Below are 16,821 nucleotides of genomic sequence, written 5' to 3' on the forward strand. Positions count from 1 at the left end.
CCAGCTTTCTACTGAACGGCCACAGTTATGCAAATCGCCACATTTCGTTTGATTTTGTGGTTGTAACCTTTAGAAATAGTGTTGGTCCTTAAGTTTTGCACACCAGTGTACAACATTGTTATAAATTGCTTTTTTGCGCATCTGAAGTGTAAAACCATTTATCTGCGTTCTTTTTTGGAGTAAATTTCGTTTTTATTTGTTCTGTTAACTAACACTTCACTTAGAACTGATATTGTAAGATTTCTTTGGTTCTCCGTTTTTCATTATCAACACTACAGCATATATTTACAGTAAATAAATACTATTATTGTATCCAAATGGACTCTCTTGGAAGAATTTCTGGAGTATTTTTTTTTTTTTTTAATCCAACTTTTTGTTGTTCGCTGTATTGTCGCAGGAATTTATTCTTGGGGATACCGCAAAACCTTTTCTGAAAGAAAAGGAAGCAGAGAAAACAAACAAACACCTTTTCCTACAAATAGTTTTCAAATTTCGATTCGTAATTCATTTTGGTCCTCAGCTATGGATGATAACGGAATATTACACGCGAGAAGAAGCAAAAGAGAAACGCCCTTGAGCCTCTGGTGAGAATCGAACTCACGACTCCTGGTTTACAAGACCAGTGCTCTGACCGCTGAGCTACAGAGGCAGTTATCCAGGTGGCTTTAAAAACTATTTTGTTATTCTTTCGAAATCAGCAAAAGGAAATTATAAATTAGATATAATGAATCAAAAACTTTGTGAATATGTATTGCATTCGAATTCTTTATTTGCTGCTGCTGTATGTGTAATATTGGACAGGCTTTCGTGTAATTGGACACGTATGAATAAATTTTTCTTTAGTAACTACTAATATTAAGATAGTAAATACACATTCAATTCTTGACGTTTAAGATAAGAACTTTTTATGTTAAAATATTGCTTTTTATGAAAATTGCGATGGTAACTTATTAAAATGAACTTTGTACATCTACTAGACAGCAATATTATACGATAAAGAACAGAAGATTACAGAGAGAGAGAGAGAGAGAGAGAGAGAGAGAGAGACCTTTGGAAATGTGCTGTGTGTATTTAAACGTCTGACGTAACCACGTCAACACGAAGATACAATAGTAAAACACGCGTTTCAGCTCACGTGACTTATAAATACGATAATGTTCTTGTATCTTGTAAACTCGTCTGATCCTATCAAAATTTGTTATTATTATTATACTGGTTCTTGAGTTTCTTAGAATTAAGACTAGTTCAACTTTAAGTTGGCTCTAAGATTTAAAGGGGAGGGGGGGGAATAACTATGCAAGCGGGCCGTTGGGGAAAAACGTTTTGTTATGCTGCAGGGCGACTGCATAAACCAGAGGAGTTTATAACTAGTGATTTTTACAAGAATATAATTTCCATCGTATTTCTTGGTGATTGGTTTGAACCGCGATCAACTCAAATGCGTGCATTAACGCTGAAGTACGTTGTTGTTGTTGTTGTTGTTATGGGGGTTTGATGGCGCATAAGCTGCTTTGGCTATAATGCGCCTATTCATTTATTGCAGAAATAAATGAGAAGTTTTCATAATGTCAGGAAAGGCTGAGATCAGAAATTATTAAAAACTCCAATTTGCTTCAGAAAGCTGAAAAATTCAGAAACATTTGCATTGTCACCGATTAGATTCTCCAGATTTATTGGTTTCCGAAGGTTATTAAGAAGTAGATCCACTGTGGTAGATCATCTCCTGATAGTAAATGAAGATGGGTCAGAAGTGTATGACCTATTCTTGCTCTTGAAAGGACTACTCTTCTCGTCTAGATGTACGGACACTGGACCGCCAAATTTTGGGATCCTGTTTGAACTGCAACAGCTCGTTATTAGTTTGAGAGCGCCAGATTGTTGTTAATTCTGATAGGCGTGCGACATGAATGATTTGAATCTGGAACAGGGATATTGGTTAAATCTAAGGTAGTTGGATTTTTTGCAGCTTTATCAGCCAGTTCATTACCAGAAATTCCAGAATGTGCCGGAATCCAGCAGAAGGTGGCCAGTTGGTGGCGTTCCTCAATCTGCAGTAATAATCTTCTAATTTCGTTTAGAACACGGTGAACTTTACCTGAAGAATTAAATAATGCTAAGATTGAGATGAGGGAGTCAGTGTAAATGACAAATTTTAATGAGCAGTCAGAACAGAGATTTTCTAGAGCCAGTTTAATTGCATATAATTCTGATGAGAAGATACTGAATTCAGGTGGAAAAGATGCTGAAATAGTGGTATTTCGGAACACTGTTGCAGCTCCAACATTTGAGTTCGATTTAGAGCCATCTGTATAAATTGGAGAAAAATCAATATATCTACTAGTGTGAACTTCATGAATTGTTTCACATTTGATGCTTGTAGAATATTTTTTCCCCATTGGCAGAGGTAAGTGTCACAAGGCGGTAGAGGAGGTTGGTGGTTGAGCGCACGTTACTACCTGTTGTACAGAATGAATGGAAACATCCCAAACCTGCATCAGTTCGAGAAGGCGGAGACCAGCTGGTTTTATTATGCTATGCTTATTTCTGTAGAGGTTTTCTAATGGTGGATGACTGAATTGGATGCAGGTTACAACTTTGAATTTTGACAGCATACTTCAGTAAGAGTGTTTTCCTATGTAAAGTAAGCGGGGGCTCGTGAGCGTCAATGTAGAGGCTATGTGCTGGTGATGTTCTGAAAGCCCCAAGTGCAATCCTCAAGACACTGTGCTGAACTGGATCAAGCCAGCACAAAGCACTTGCTCTTGCAGAATCATAGACAGGAACACCATAATCGAGTCGGGACCGGATTAAAGCCCTGTATAACCAAAGCAGGGAGGTGCGATCTGCACCCCAAGTTAGGGCGGATAAAGCTCTGAGTATATTTAATTTTTTTAAGCAGGATGTACGTACATTTTTAATATGGTCTAAGAAATTTAATTTGTTGTCAAGGATTAATCCGAGAAATCTGATGTTAGTAGTGATTGGGATGGAGACATTGTAAATTTGAAGTTCAGGATCCAGATGAAGTTTGCGTTGTCTACAAAAATGAATAGCAACTGTTTTCTGTTGTGAGAGTCGATAGCCGTTAAGGTTGACCCATTGTATTTTATTCAATGATATCTGAAGCTGCCTTTCAGTAGATCTCATGTTTCGGGAATGGCAGGAAATGGAAAGGTCAGCCGCATAAAGGTACGTCTCAACTGTGTTTGGAAGCTGTTTAGTGATGGAATCAATTCTAAGAGCAAAAAGAGTGGCACTCAGTACAGATCCCTGAGGAACACCTTCTTCCTGAATGAAAGTTGTAGAGAGTTAATTTTGGTATTTTACTTGAAACGATCTAGTCTGTAGAAAGTTTTGAACAAATATGGGGAGGTTGCCCTGTAGACTGAGAGAATAAAGTACACTAAGTATGCCATGACGCCAGGTGGTGTCAAAAGTCTTCTCTATATCTATAGAAACCATTACTAGATGTTTGTGTTTAACGAAGGCATTGCGAATGGCAAATTCAGCCTTGATCATGAGATCCAAGCATGACCTGTTTTGTCGAAAGCCATGTTGACTATTGCTCATTAGATGTTGTGACTCAATGATCCAGACGAGACTACTGTGGACAATTTTTTCAAGGATTTTGCTGAGGCAGCTTGACAGAGATATTGGTCTATAGCTGTGGGGGTTGGATGGATCTTTTCCAGGCTTCACGAACGCCAAAAACAATAGAGTGGTGCCAAGAAGCTGAATAAACATTTTCTAAAAAAATACAGTTGTAAAAGACCAGGAGGAGGCGCAAAGCTTTGTCATCAAGATGTTGCAGCATGACATAATAGATCCCATCTGGTCCGGCGGCACCATTATGAGCTGTTTTAATGGCATGCAAAAATTCAGACTATTGTAGAGGTTTGTTATACGGTAGAATGTGGGCAGTTTGAAAGTTAATAGAATACTGTTCTCTACTGTTTTTAATTCGCTGGAAAGATTTAGTATAAGCAGATGTTGCTGAGATTTCAGCAAACGTATTGCCCAAGGCATTAGCTATATCCGAGGGACTAGATAAATCTCGCCCATTCCAGGAGAGGACTGGAGAAGGTATTGTTGGAAACTTACCAGAAAGCTGCCTAATTTTTTTCCACATTAATTTGCTCTCTATATTTCTGTTAAATGTTGATGCAAAACGGGTCCAGGATTCTTTTTTGGTTTGCCTCTGTATGAAACGTGCTTTTGCCCTTAATTTCTTATAATTTATCAGATTGGCTGTGATTGGATATTGCCGAAACAAATTCCAGGCTTTATTTTTTTGCTTTTTTTGCTTTTGTGCATTCCTCCTTCCACCAGTAGTTATAATGCTTTCGGCCCGGGAGATTTGATAATGGTATTGTATCTTTGGCCACATTTAGGAGATGCGACGTGATGTAATTTGTCACATCATCAATAGGCTGGAGACGAATTTTTTCCTCGTCGATAGAGATTGATGACTGAAATTTTGCCCAGTTTGCTTGGGCAAATTTCCATTTCCTGCAGGGTTTAGTTAAAGAAGCCTGTGCTATCAATAACTTCATACGATTGGCAAGTGATCACTGCCCATAGGATCATTTATAACAAACCACTCTATGGTCGAGACCAGTACTGGAGTACAAATGGAGAGATCTATTGCTGACGTATGTCCAGTTGGGAGCTGAATGTGAGTGTGCAAGCCAGTATTGAGTATGGCAAGGTTTAGTGCATCTAAAAGGCTTTCATTGAGTCGACCCCGTGTATCTATTTAGAAGCGCCCCATAGGGGATCATGCCCATTAAAGTCCCCTAATATACAGAGAAGTGGAGGTATCTGTACGAAGAGGTCTTCAAATTCTTTTAAACAATAAGTATGGTTTGGCTGTAAGTAGATTGAGACTAGTGTTATTGCAATATGGAGAGTTATACGAACAGTAACAGCTTCTATTTCAGTTTTGAAGTGGGATATGCTTAGTTGGGATCTTTGAATTTATCAGGATTGCTACACCTCTTCGATAATGGCAGTAGTTCTTTATCGAAGGAGAAATTTGCGAGGTTAAGTAAGTTTCTTGAAGACAAAGAGCAACTGGAGAATACTGGTTAATAAAATCATGGATATCATCTGTGTTGCAACGAAAGCCTCTGCAGTTCCATTGTACAATGAATGCCATTATTTGTGTTTAATTGTTGGAGATGTATCTGACTGCTTTTTGAAGGTGACTGGCTTATGACGTTCCAATTTTTGTTTGTCTTTTTTTAGGAAAACTGGCCAACCAGTGTCCATTTCTTCTTCTTCGGCATGAATTTCTAAAATTGGATCTTCCTGTATAGATGTACCATCTGTGTCCATGGTTGTATCTTGAATATTTTTCATTATATTTGAATTTGTAATACATGGTGTGGTAGCACTCATTGGAGGAGGAGATTCCGCTGGTATTGTGAGAGGAGTATTATTTGCTTAGTCTGAGAGTTTGGGTTGTTGTTTACGTACATTTGGTTGTTCCTTAGAGAGGACAGTTCTAGCCCAATCTGAAATTGATTTATTAGTAGGAACTGTGACATCAGTTTTGAGTAGAGACTGTTTGGTATTTTTTAACTGCATTAGCATAGGAAATATTTTTGTTCATAGTAGTCTTCTCGCTTCTGGGTAACTGACTTTGTTCTCAACTTTGTATTTTACTATTTGTTTCTCAGTTTTCCATTTTTCACAAGTCCTGGAATAAGCAGGATGATCACCTTTGCAATTTGGACGGGTCATTTTTGTAGTCGTACAGTCACTTTGTATGTGATCCGAGGAACCACAGTTGGGGCAGACAGGAACTCCTCTGCGTACAGTTTGTGAGTGGCCATACTTTTGACATTTAAAACATCTTAAAGGATTGGGAATGTACGGGCGGATACGGCAAAGGAAATAACCTGCTTTTGCAGAGGAGGGTAAGTTGGGCGTATTGAACGTGAGAATAATGTTTCTGGTTGGTATAAGTTGATTATCTTTTTTTAGTCATTATACGTTTGGCTTGAATTACATTTTGGCCCTGCAGCTCTTGGGTTATTTCTTCCTCTGTGACATTTAACTGGTCCCAGCTGGATATGACACCCTTAGATGAATTTGCGGTTGCGTGAGGAGATATTTTTACTGGAATGCCCGCAAAGTTTGTTAACTGTAAGAGTTTCTCCGAATGCCTGTGGTTCGTAGTTTCCACTAGCAGGTCTCCTGATTGCAATCTCTTGACAGTCTTAGGAGATCCTGAAATACCTTCGAGATGTATTACGAAGGGAGACAGTTTGCTCATTGGCTGACTAGTAAGGGAGTGAAAAATTAAAAATGATGGGCAGGGTTGCTCCATCTGATTAGTCTTAGTCTTCTGGCTCTTTGGATGATCATTTTCTAAGTCGTGATTGGAGTCGGTTAATATAAATGTCTGTTCTGGAGCTCGAAGGCTCTAACGGTGGATAGTTATTTTTATCCATAATGGCTCCTTTTCGCCCTGGGGGTTTTCTCCTTACCACCCAGGTTACCGGCCCCGCCACGGGGAGGCAGGACCAGTGCCGCTTTGTGGCCAGGCCTAGAGTTAGTACAGTTAGTAAGTCTATCTAAATTAAAGAAAAAGGTGATTTCCTTCTTCTGGGCTCTCTTCTTATTCCTTATAAGAAATTAGAGCTACTTAACAGACAATTTTAATAAGTGCAAGAGAAAACAAAGGAAAACTTAGTCGCTGGGAAGAAAAACGCTCGAAAGGCCGCCGTAGCCTAGTGGTCAGGCGCGCTGGTGCATAAGTACACGTGCCTTGAGTGACCGGGGTTGAAGCCCGTGACTGCTGAATACGGTGCTGTTGCTTGTATTCTGTCTATCTTGTGAACTCCTCTGACCGTTTGGTCGTCCCGGAAAATAAACAGAAAATTTATTTATTTATTTATATACGCACAATAATCACTTGGCCACGGCAACGCTTGGCACCCGGGGCCGCAGAAGTACTAGATGCCTGTTCAATGCTTGTACAGTACTTCGTTTGCTCACTCGCTTCGTCAGTCGTTATATGTCAGCAGACTAATCAGAGTGGGATGAAATTACGAAGCAAAGACGAGTCCAACTCAAGACCACGTGCTGCGCATAGGGTTGACCCAGAAGATAAGAAATTTTGTGACAGTCTATAATGAAAGACATGCTCTCCAGCTAATTCAGAGGTGTCCAACCGCAGCCGTGTATGCAACTTACAAGTGTTATGCATCCCCCGAGTTTAAAACTAACGTGTCACAAAATATAGTTTCACATTTGACTTTTGAAAAGTCAATGTGTATGTGTGAGAGAGAGAGACCTTTGGATTTTTTTTTAATATTATTCGTTTTTCTATATTGCTTTCTCCTGGTTTATATACCTTCCTCAGAATTTATCAAAAATTTGTTTAGAAGAAATACCGCCTTTAACATTGCATATTTGGCCCCCTTTTTTTTTTTAAATATTCATTCTTATAGAACTGCAGAGATGTTCTACCATAAAAGTCGATCCTGCACATTCTGCAATGAACGAGAACATTGTTCGTCACTGCCTACAGTATTTTGGATAGCAATGATAGCTTCATAATCCTGATTTTCAGTTCATCAGTAGTCTTATGAACCTTACTTTTCGATAATTCTCAATGAACAATTGGGGAAAGAGAGAGAATGGTGTTATTGCATGGAACATTACTGTATCTAAATTGCCCCGCTGGAAATTCTCTCAAGTAGCAAGAACACTATTATATTTAAAGTTACGTCAATAATTTTACTTCATGTTGGAGTTTGTAACGATTCATCTAAAACCTCAATGGTCACCTATCAAAGACAAAACATGAAATTAATCGAGTTTGCAGTTTTGTTCAGAAATAAGAAATAACAAAGTGTGTCAGATATAAATGACCCACCTTGTATTATAAAACGTTGTGGTCAGCCAAAGAACTTTTTTTTTATATATTGTTTTATCGTTCCATGTATTAATTATTTTGCTTTTCTGTATAACATCCTTTTAGGAGCTTCTACAAATAAGTAATGCACCTTCGTTTTAAAATGGGACAGAAATTCGGATTTTTTTTTTATAAAATTTTGTTCTACTCGTATCTCTATATAGCTTACCGCATAAGTAGATACGAGGGGGATATCAAAATGTTCGTACCCTTACCTAGAAATAATAGCCCTAGAACTTCACAGGAACTTTAATCCTTTTCTATGTACTTTCCACGTATAGTAACACATTTCTCCCATCTATGGATCAGTTGGTTAATGCCTTGATCAGGAACCCATACTAGAACTTCACTCAAACGACACTAAGAATACCGGACGCCCCACCTTCCCAAAAAAAATTGAAAAAAAAAAAAAAATCGATCCTCAAACAAAAAACAGTCAGAAGAATCATCCTCAGCTAAACTTAAATGAACCACAGCATCTTACAATGGAATTGCAGATGCTTTCGTTGCAATACTGACGATATTCAATACCTAATTAACCGATATTCTCCAGTCACCTTTTGTTTACAGGAAACTTACCTAACCTCACATATTTCTCCTTCAATAAAGAACTATTGCCTTTACGAAGAGATCGAATACAACTAATGCTGCCCATGGTGGTGTGGCGATCCTAGTAAATTCAAAGATCCCAACTAAACATTTCCCACTTCAAACTGAATTAGAAGCTGTTGCTGTTCGTATAACTTTCCATATTACCATAACACTTGTCTCAATCTACTTACCGCCAAACCATACTTACTATTTAAAAGATCTTGAAGATCTCATGATACAGATACCTCCATCTCCCTGTATATTAGGGGATTTTAACGGGCACCACCCCTTATGGGGCGATCCTAAATTAGATAGACGGGGTCGACTCATTGAAAGCTTTCTAGAGGCCCAAAACCTCATCATGCTGCATACTGGTGCATCCACGCACGTACAGCTCCCAACTGGACACACCTCAGCAATAGATCTCTCAGTTTGTTTTCCAATACTGGTCCCGACCATAGAGTGGTGCGTTATAAATGATCTCATGGGCAGTGACCACTTCCCAATCGGATGCAAATTTTCGATAGCACGGACTCCTTCAAATCAACCCTGAAGAAAATGTAAATTTGTCCGCCCAAACTGGGTAAAATTTCAATCATCAATCTGTCTTGTTGAGGAAACAATCCGCCTCCATCCTACTGATAATGTGACAGATTACATCAAGGCGCATCTCCTAAAAGAGGCAAAAGACTCAATACCATTTTCAAATCCCCCGAGCCGAAAGCATTATAATAACTGGTGGAATGAGGACTGCACAAAAGCAAAGAAAGCAAAAAATAAAGCTTGGGGTTTATTTCGGCAAAGTTCAACCATAGCAAATCTTATCAATTTTAAGAAATTAAGAGCAAAAGCACGTTTCATACGAAAGCAAGCCAAGAAAGAATCCTGGACCCGTTTTGCATCAACAGAAACACTGATCCCAAAATAATATGGAAAAAAATTAGACAGCTTTCTGGTAAGTTTCCTACCATACCTTCTCCAATACTCTCCTGGAATGGGCAAGATATATCTAATCCCTTATATATAGTTAATGCTTTGGGTAATACTTTTTCTTAAATCTCAGCAGCTTCAGCTTACACTAAATCATTCCAACGAATTAAAAGCAGTAGAGAACAGCATTTCTATTAACTTCAAACTGCTCTCCTTCTTCTATATAACAAATCCCTGCAAATTCTGAACTTTTGAAGGCCATCAGAACAGCCCACGATGGTGCTGCCTGGCCAAATGGGATTTATTGTCATGCTACAACATCTTGATGACAAAGCTTTTCATCTCCTTCTGGTATATTACAACCGTATATTTTTATAAAATGCATACCCAGCCTCTTGGCATCATTCTACTGTTTTGGCGTTCCTAAAGCCTGTAAAATATCTAACTAGCCCCCATAACTATAGACCAATATCTCTTTCAAGCTGCCTCAGCAAAATTCTTGAAAAAATTGTCCACAGTAGACTCATCTGGATCATTGAGTCACAACATCTAATGAGCAATAGTCAACATGGCTTTCGACAAAACAGGTCATGCTTGGATCTCATGGTCAAGGCTGAATTTGCTATTCCTAATGCCTTCGTTAAACACGAACATCTAGTAATGATTTCCGTAGATATAGAGAAGGCTTTTGACACTACCTGGCGACATGACATACTTAGTGATCTTTACTCTCTTGGTCAACGGGGCAATCTTCCTATATTTGTGAAAATTAAATTTTCCTGCCTACTAGATCGTTTCAAGTTCGATACCAACATGCCCTTTCAGAAAGGTTCATTCAAGAAAAAGGTGTTCCACAGGGATCAGTGTTGAGTGCCACTCTTTTTGCTCTTAGAATAGATTATATCACTAAAGAACTTCCAAATACAGTAGAGACTTACTTTTGTGCAGATGTCCTTTCCATCTCCTGCCATTCCCAAAATATGAGATCTATTGAACGACAGCTTCAGATATCACTTAATAAAATACAGCAATGGGCCAGCCTTAACGGCTATCAACTCTTACTGCACAAAACAGTAGCTATCCGTTTTTGTAGACAACGCAAGCTTCATCCGGACCCTGAACTTCATATCCATAATATCTCCATCCCAATCACTAATAACATCAGATTTCTAGCATTAATCCTCGAAAAAAATTTAAATTTCTTAGATCATATTAAGATGGTACGTACTTCCTGTCTGAAAAAGCTAAACATACTCAGAGCTTTATCCGCCCAAACATGGGGTGCAGTTCGTACCTCCCTTGCTACGGTTATACAGGGCATTAATCAGAACTCGTCTTGATTATGGAGCTCCCGTCTACGATTCTGCCAGAATGAGTGCATTACGCTGGCTTGATCCAATTCAACCCAGTGCTTTGAGGATTGCATTGGCGCATTCAGAACATCGCCAGCACAGTCTCTACATTGATGCGCATGAATCTCAGAAGGAAAACACTGTTATTGAAGTATGCTGTCAAGTCATGATAAAAAGTTGTGCCTCGCATCCCATTCAGCCATACCTGTTCAATCCGCCATTAGAAGTCCTCTACAGAAATAAACCTATTGTAATAAAACCAGCTGGTCTTCGTCTTCTTGAACTGATGCAGGTTTGGAATGTTTCCATCCATTCTGTACAACAGGTAGCAACCTGCACTCAACCACCATGGGTTCCTCCTCCTATTCCGACCTGTGATACCTCTGCCAATGAGGAAAGAATATTTTGCAAACATCAAATGTCAGACAACTTCATGCAGTTCACATTGAAAGATATATTGATTTTTTCCCAATTTATACAGATGGCTATAAATCTAATTCAAAATTTGGAGCAGCTGCAGTGTTTTTGATTTCAGCATCCCTTCCATCCACTATTTCAGCATCCCTTCCATCCACTATTTCAGCATCCCTTTCATCTGAATTCAGTATATTCTCAGCTGAATTATATGCAATTAAACTAGCTTTATAAAATCTTTGTTCTGACTGATCTTTAAAATCTGTTATTTACACTGATTCCCTCAGCTTAATTATGGCATTATGTAATTCCTCAGACAAGGTTCATCCTGTTCTTGATGAAATTAGAGACTTATTACTGCAAATTGAAGAACGCCATCAATTGGTCACCTTCTGTTGGATTCCGGCACATTCTGGTATTTGGAGCAATGAACTAGCCGATAAAGCTGTAAAAAATGCAACCACCTTAGATTTAACAAATATCGCTGCTCCAGAATCAGACTATGCACCAATCATAAACGCTGCATGCCTATCAAAATGGACAAAACTATGGCACTCTCAAACTAATAATAAATTCTCAATTTAAACAGGATCCGAAAATTTGGCGCTCCAGTGTCCGTACATCAAGACAAGAAGAAGTAGTCCTTTCACGGGCAAGAATAGGTCATACCCATCTGACCTACCTTCATTTACTCACAGGAAATGATCCACCACTTTGTCCACATTGTTCTTTAAATCTGACTGTTAAACATATTCTCATTGACTGCCCCTACCATAAAGAAAACAGAACTTCAACCCTGCTATCATTGGTTAATCTTCGCAAACCATTAACGCTAGAGAATCTGATTGGTGACAAAGCAAATCTCTCCGAATTTTTTAATTTCCTCAAGGAAACTAGAGTTTTTATTTTTTTTTTTTGATTACAGATTTTTCTGACCGTACGAGAATATCTGATTTCTTTATATAATAAATGAATAGGCGCGTTACAGCCAAAGCAGCTTATGAGCCATTAAAGCCCCACAACAACAACAAATAAATAAATATGATCTTTATTGTAATAGATAATACAATATAGGTTCATAGGTACACGCAGGTACGCTAACTCTGCAAATCCCTTCACGGCACTAAGTCAGGGGTTAACAAGCATCGACAGAGATACCATCTCGCCGGAAATATAATACAAAGTACAAAGCTTAAATACGAGTAAAGGAAATTGTGTTAATAACATCAAGCAGATTATATTAACTTAAAGAAATAAAATAATAATATTAATAATACATCAGATTACAAAAAAAAAATAATAATAATAAAATAAATTAGAATAACATAAAGATAGTTTTCTTCAGTCGGGTTTTCCATGAGACTGTTGTTGAGCCGGAACGATCTCAGATCAGTTGATGGCTGTGGAAACAACGTGCGGATCTGAGATGAGACGTCTGTACTTCTTGTCCTCTGCGATTTTACACATGTCGGCATCCAGCAGTTAAACTAGATGGAGCTTCTGATAAGGGAGGAAACGATCTTCGAAGAGAGAGCAATAAGCTTGGGAGTGGACCAGGTTGGGGGATCCGCCAACTCACAATGTCCCAAATTACCACTGCTCTAGAGTACGAAGCCGTTCGACTTTTTATAATGCGAGCTATGCGGCATAGCTAAAGAAAGAGAGAGAGTATAGAATATGGAGAATTATATATACAGTATATATAATTATGCAAATTAGAAATAAAAGTGGAAAACAGGCTAGTTTAATACTGAAAGAAAAATTAGTGTGCCCTAAGCTATAAACAAAAGAGAAGCCTCAAAAAACTATAATAATAAAATAACAAAAATTACTAAAATTTTTATAACTAATTATATAAGAATACATTGAATGTACGTTATCAAAGTTTAGCACCATTAAATACATCAAAATAATAATCAGCAAAGGCTATCTGTTTTTGATTGCTACCTTGGGCCTGTGAACATACATTTATACAATCAAATTTACACTGGTGCAATCAGTGCCGAACCAAGGTATTCCGGGCGCTAGGCAGAATGATTTTTCGACGCCCTTTACTAAGGATATATTTTTTTTGTCTCATTGTTCTTCTGTTTTTTGCGCCCCTTAAAGAATGATGCCCAGGGCAAGGGTCCTGCTAACCTGTGCCTTAATCCGGCACTGGGTGCATTATGGCCTAAGGTGCTGATACATTGTGCAAACAGCAATGAAAATCAATTAGGGTCTGACTAGGATTAATTGAAATAATCTCGTGGGCCACTCTCAGTCGTCTAATATGTCTCTTTTGACGATTGCCGACCGACCCTTAAATTGTCCTCCTCCCGTTGAACGTACACTTACGTACCTATCGGTAGGCATTGAGCCATGTTGTACTCATATGCTGACCTCCTATGCCAATAAGTTGATCCATGATTTGCCTTATTCCTGGTGTCTCAGGATTGCCATCAGGATCAGACTTACCGGAAAGATATGAAATAAAAATTTAAGCGATCACGGCTTTTTATGGGGCCTCGCTAAGGACTTCGGTACAACTACTCACAGATTCAAACAAAAATGCGTTTATTTTCCCCGAGTTGGGGGGACCTTTTCTTTGAAGTCCGATCCTAATTGGCATTTCAACTGTTAGGAGGATTAATATTTTATCTTATCTTTTATTTTATTTTATCTTTGTCTTATTAAATTATATTAAAATATTCCAGTAGATTTTATATTCCAGTAGTAGTTAATATTTAATTTTTTAATTAAAATTTAATGTGTACATGTTAATATAATTTAATAAATGTCATAAGGCTTAATTTGATTTATGAAATCGCGTTACTACTGCGTACTGCTATGAGTTTAATAAGAAAAAATTAGACATCCCCCCCCCTTATCTAAACATCATTGACAGATGGAAAGAAATTTTAAGATGTCGTTTGAAAGAAATACGGCGTAAACAGGGCGAGAGAACAGCAAATGTTTATGTTCTTTAACTGCATTTTGAAATACTTCTGCACAATCAACACCAATAGAATAATGAAGAAATTAAAATTCCCATGATCAGAAATATCCCCTTTTATGCATTAATATGTGTCTGAAGAATATCTCCCACGATTCTGCTTTACACCCCCTCGAGAATTGAATCCTGCGCAATCACGGATGTCCTGCTTTTCCCAAAACTTGAAACTTTCAAGTCTTGGTAAATTTGAAACTAAACATAAAACATAAAACTAAACATTAACTGCGCTCATATTTTAGCCCTTTATGTTTCAAGCTCGACAATTAATCCGTTTTCAACAGTCTATTTTCTATTAGTAAGAGGTGTGACGTCATCACCATCAAACGTATAAAGCAAGAGGGCGTGCTTACTTCTTTCGCTCGTGTCGAATCCAGTGAAGATGAGTACCATGATTGTAATCCTGCTTGCTTTGTTTGCCTTTGTAAGTTGCGAGTCGAAGTGTGACAACGAACTATGCTTGCAAGAGCTTGTGAAATTAATGGAGAAATGGGTAGCTACTCCCGAAGTAGAAGAATTGGAACAGATGTGTGAAGAAATGTCAGTTGTGTCCTGCTACAAGGATTACAGAGACTGTCTATCGCCCTATCAGGCATTGGCTACAACATCTTACTTAGCTATGATTGCAAAACTGAATGCTGACTTGTGCTACATGAACAATTCGGTTGCGGCAAGACGCAGTTACATCTCTCATACCGAGTGCTTGAACAAAACCCTAGATGACATGCTGGAATGTGTGCTTCCCTTGGAGGATCCAAAACTGAGTATTAGCGAGTTGTCGCAGTGCTGTGCCATCATAACTACTAGTGAATGTCTAGAAAGAGTGGTTTCTCGTTCATGCGATGAAAAAATGGCAGCTTTCTTCTCTCATTATATTTATTCTACTACAGTAGAAGCTTTGGGAATTGATTGTCCAAGATCTGCATGCAGAAAGCCTAGTTCAGCAAGCTACTCTCATCCTGTACAGTTGTTTATCGTCGCAACTGGTATCGCATTGAGCACTTTCAATTTCTGAACTTTACTTTAATTTGAAAATCTAATTGACTTTTATGATTTGAATCTTCGGAGGAACTTTGAAAGACCTTTTTGGTGACTTTAAAGGTTGATTTTTAACTAAATGTTAATCTTTAGAATAGTGTAAGCTAACCTTGTCTTACTGCTTGCTATATACTTGATGAAAGTTCTTATTCTCTAACATTGTGTAAACTTTAGAGTTCGCAACGACTTAAATAAATAAAACTTCCGTTTATTGAATGAATTTTCTGTTTATGGAGTCTCTTCATGTAATTTTCTTCTAAATCCAAACACTTGAAATGTGGGGGAGATAAGAAGGGCAAGTATTGGCGATAGTGCTATAATTTGCTGCAAACTAAGAAAGTAAATTCAGTAAGTACTTTTAACTTTATTGTTAAATTCACTTAAAGCTAAGAATGTTATGGAAGATTTTAGTGTATTTCATTGCCGTACCGAAGTTTGCGAGTGAACAAAGTGCTTGAAAAATTAATACAGACTAGGTTTGGTATTAATCTGTTCACGCGACAAGTCTGGAGATGGAATAAACTGTTCTCGGGCATACCCGAAGTCTTAAGATCGCTTCTAGTAGTAAAGTGTGACACTTAAAATGCTTTAATTTGATCTAACCTAGTTAATGGTCCCTTCTATTTTGGCTAAATAGCTTGGGCCAAGGGGAGGAAAACAAAGTTCATAAAAATCTTATTTGCATTCTAACACTTAAACAATAAACTCGCCATTTAGGGCATGCAGTGAATATCTAATATTTGCACTTAAGTCTCTTGCTAGTATTATGGACCAAATAGAAAGCCTTGTAACATTTGTGCTGCCTCCACCCTTAACGTGACTTTCCTTTCACTGCATAATTTGTCCCCCTTTAACTGCTAATCTTAGGAGAGCTTTCTATTAACTAAGCGTCATTCTGGCCAGTTATGGATTGCAGAAAGATGCTGAGCGATTGTTCAATGGTACACGCTCACCCCTACTGTTGGAGTATGGTTCCTGTGATTTATTCTGAATCTACTAACCCCATGTTCATAGGCCAGTGAATAACAAGTCCCTATAAATACTCCGTACAGATATTGAGTGGAAAAGTTCTGCAATTAATCTTGTTAGCTTAATCTCCGTATTTCAGTTTAATGCAGCAAATAAGAATACGAAGATTTTTTAAAGAAGCTCAATTATAACTTACGAGTGCAAAATCTAGATTACTGTGAGTTTTCCAACAAGAAGCCTGCTCGATGTGAAATGTTAAACAGTATGAACGAACGACTGTTCGCAGTTCATGCTTATTAGCATTTCGTCTAAGTCACGTTGGCTGTACTAACGCCACTTAGGTGGCGATGAACAACTATCACAATCCATTATTACTTTCAACTGGGATGTAGCTTACTTGCGAAGCAAACTCGGTCTTTTTTTCTGAGCAGCAGAAAACTAGAATGAGAGCAGCAGAACCACTTGTATATTGTCAGCGAACGTCTTTAGTTTGAGGGGAGAATGCTTAGGAAAGCAGTATAAAACTAATGCCCAAACTATGGGGAACAATACCATTTGCGTGTACACAAGAAGTTTCTTGTGTAAACCTTTTCACTCTGATATTCAGT

General features: G+C 38.1%; 1 non-coding gene across 1 annotated transcript; it reads right to left on the bottom strand.

The window, feature by feature from the left end:
* Positions 1-576: 576 nt before the first annotated feature.
* Positions 577-649, bottom strand: TRNAT-UGU (transfer RNA threonine (anticodon UGU)). The gene has a single exon. It is a non-coding gene; the product is annotated as a tRNA-Thr (tRNA).
* Between the last annotated feature and the right edge of the window lie 16,172 nt (positions 650-16,821).

Source organism: Mastigoproctus giganteus, chromosome 3 (genome assembly GCF_048544385.1).
Source record: "Mastigoproctus giganteus isolate SK-2022 chromosome 3, ASM4854438v1, whole genome shotgun sequence".
In the NCBI taxonomy this organism is placed as follows: Eukaryota; Metazoa; Arthropoda; class Arachnida; order Uropygi; family Thelyphonidae; genus Mastigoproctus; species Mastigoproctus giganteus.